The 2,519-nt window shown below is 43.7% G+C and overlaps 1 protein-coding gene across 2 annotated transcripts in view; it reads left to right on the top strand.

Annotated features, from left to right (window-relative positions):
• Positions 1-340: 340 nt before the first annotated feature.
• Positions 341-2,519, top strand: part of pthlha (parathyroid hormone-like hormone a) — an 18,253-nt gene continuing 16,074 nt past the window's right edge. For both annotated transcript variants that reach the window (XM_012838251.2, XM_031582441.1), the window contains exon 1: positions 341-496. The gene's annotated coding sequence lies outside the window, so the exon portion shown is untranslated. The remainder of the gene's footprint in view (positions 497-2,519) is intronic.

Below are 2,519 nucleotides of genomic sequence, written 5' to 3' on the forward strand. Positions count from 1 at the left end.
CCTTTGGCTATAAATTATAGCCCTAAAGATGTGTCTGTAGTAAGGGAGCATGCAGAGTGTGTGAATTAAAATATCTGTGTGTATGCGAGTGTGTGCGTGTGTGTTCGGGGGGGAAAGCCTGTCTGTGTGTGTGAGTATGTGAGTGAGTAAGAGCATCCATCTAATTACACATGCGTATGTCTTCTGTTACCACGAGGCGGTGATGATGACAAGTCAGTGATGTCAGCAGAGGGGCTTAACCTTGTATATATTTTGAACAACCAACGCTCCTCACAAGCAAGCGCAGAAGTCCTCAACAAGTCAAGACAAAACTTCACCTTGCAGACTCACTGTGGCTTTTTATCACAGTACAGCTCTTCAAGTCTGAAGAAGACATTTCCATACTCCGATAGAGAGTGGAACTCAGCTTAAGAGGTGGCTCTAGATTTCTGAGAAGATCCTGGTGGATTGTTAAGAGCGAGGAAACGATCTGGCAACAAGTGATCTCATCACCATTGTGAGTGCATTCTTTTTTTTTTACATTTTTAACTTGGTGTTAATTTAGGTTATGCTAAATAATGAGTGTTTTGTTAATTGTTCCATAAACTCCTTTAAACATGAACACATAGATAAATACATGTTGATGATAAGTCAAAGTTCATTGATGGTTCTTGAGTTCACTTCTGGTTGTCTTTACTGCATGCACTGAATGACTTCTCTGAGACCCTGTATTCAGTGTGGCAAGGCAAAAGCATGCAAAGTACTGTAGCTACTGCAAATACAGAGATAGAGCTGTTCTTTCTACTTAGTTAAATGTAACAGAAAGGCCAGTGTCAGTATTTCCAAGAGAAGATGGCACTCTTACCAAGAACATATTTGCGCACTTAGTCATCATTTGAACTCTGTTAAGGCCCTAATTTTGTTAATAGTCTCGTTGAAAAACAGTATGGGCAAAGATGCGTCTTTGAAACTAGATGTGGGTGGCGAGAATGTTTTGCGTTTTCAGCGCTGCGTCCACAAACACCCCAAAACCACACTACTCCCTCTCCTCTTACTTGGACCTGATTCCCATGCACTGGGCTACCCCTGTGACAGCCAACCACAATCATATCTAATTGACTGCAATGCAGTCCACTGACTTGATCCATATGGAGCAGAACTTGAGCACACACCCAAAAGCAGTGACACGCGCCAGGGAAAGCCGGAGACACACAGACGTCACATTGACCTCTCCTACCACACATCGCCGTTTGGCTCATCCTGAGCGCCTTGTGGTTGATCTGCTGGCTATGAAGGCTGTGGCGTTTCACCCACCCACCCCAACCCCCACCATCACCACCACACACACATTCTCCAGGGTCTGAGAACAAACCCAGAAGAGTGCATGACTCCTCATTAGGATGTGGTCAGGGAGAGATAAGGTCTCGTAAGAAAGCGAACAGGGTCGTAAAGATTTTGTCACTCTCAATCGTCAATCAGCAAAGATAAAGACACATATTCACTCTCACACACACACCCTCTTTTTCTTACACATAGACACACACACACACATACTCTCTCACTCTCTCTCTCTCTGTCTGACTCACACACACATAAACAGAAACACACACTCTCAAAGTTTGCTGACAAATGTTTTTTGGATGGTGAGGATTAACTGAAGGCTTCAGCAGTGGCTTCCAATAGTTCTCATCCATCTAATTATTGGAGTAATTAGAGACATGGAATCTTGTCAACACTTCTCCCTATTCCATGACTCCCTTTGGAATTTATATCTAGAAGGACAGCACTATAAGGTCCTGTCCACAGCGGCCAGTGACACTGGCGAACAGATGCCATCAGACAAGGGGCACGATCGCTGGAAATGTGTCCTCAATGAAAAACAGGCACAAGATACCTGAGGCGAATACAGATCAATCTGAACGAATTAGAAACATTTTCCCTTTTTTACTGAGGTAAACCACAAGTGCTATTAAGTGAATTATTGTTTTAGACACTGGACTGGACTTCTAACAGAATATGCCATTCTGGACTAGTTACACAGACAAAGAGAACAAAGAGTGGGCCTATGTGGGGTACTTGAGAGTTTACAGAGGATTTCAATTCTCAGAATTTTCCTTAGATGTGACATCAAATAAATGGGCAGCCATTTCAAAAGGGACATGTGTGTGTGTGTGTGTGTGTGTGTGTGTGTGTGTGTGTGTGTGTGTGTGTGTGTGTGTGTGTGTGTGTGTGTGTGTGTGTGTGTGTCCATGTCCTTTCCTACCCATAAGCATGTGTCTCACAGCTCAAGATGTGCGTGCAAAGACTCGCCCGTGCCCTATTTTATCCACACAGTATTAATAGTAGACAGGACAGCACTGTGCACCTACTGGTGAGTGTTTGGTATCCTCAAAGCCTGAATGAAAAATAGACCGTAGGATCAGTTTGGATAGCAACAAGCAAAGAGCAATTGAGTAATCGCCAACACCATGGCTTTCATCTCTTAAAGGCTCTTATTGGGAAGAAAAAACATTGCCCTGTGTGTGTGTGCGTGTGCGTGT

This window comes from Clupea harengus, chromosome 16 (assembly GCF_900700415.2).
Source record: "Clupea harengus chromosome 16, Ch_v2.0.2, whole genome shotgun sequence".
Taxonomy (NCBI): domain Eukaryota; kingdom Metazoa; phylum Chordata; class Actinopteri; order Clupeiformes; family Clupeidae; genus Clupea; species Clupea harengus.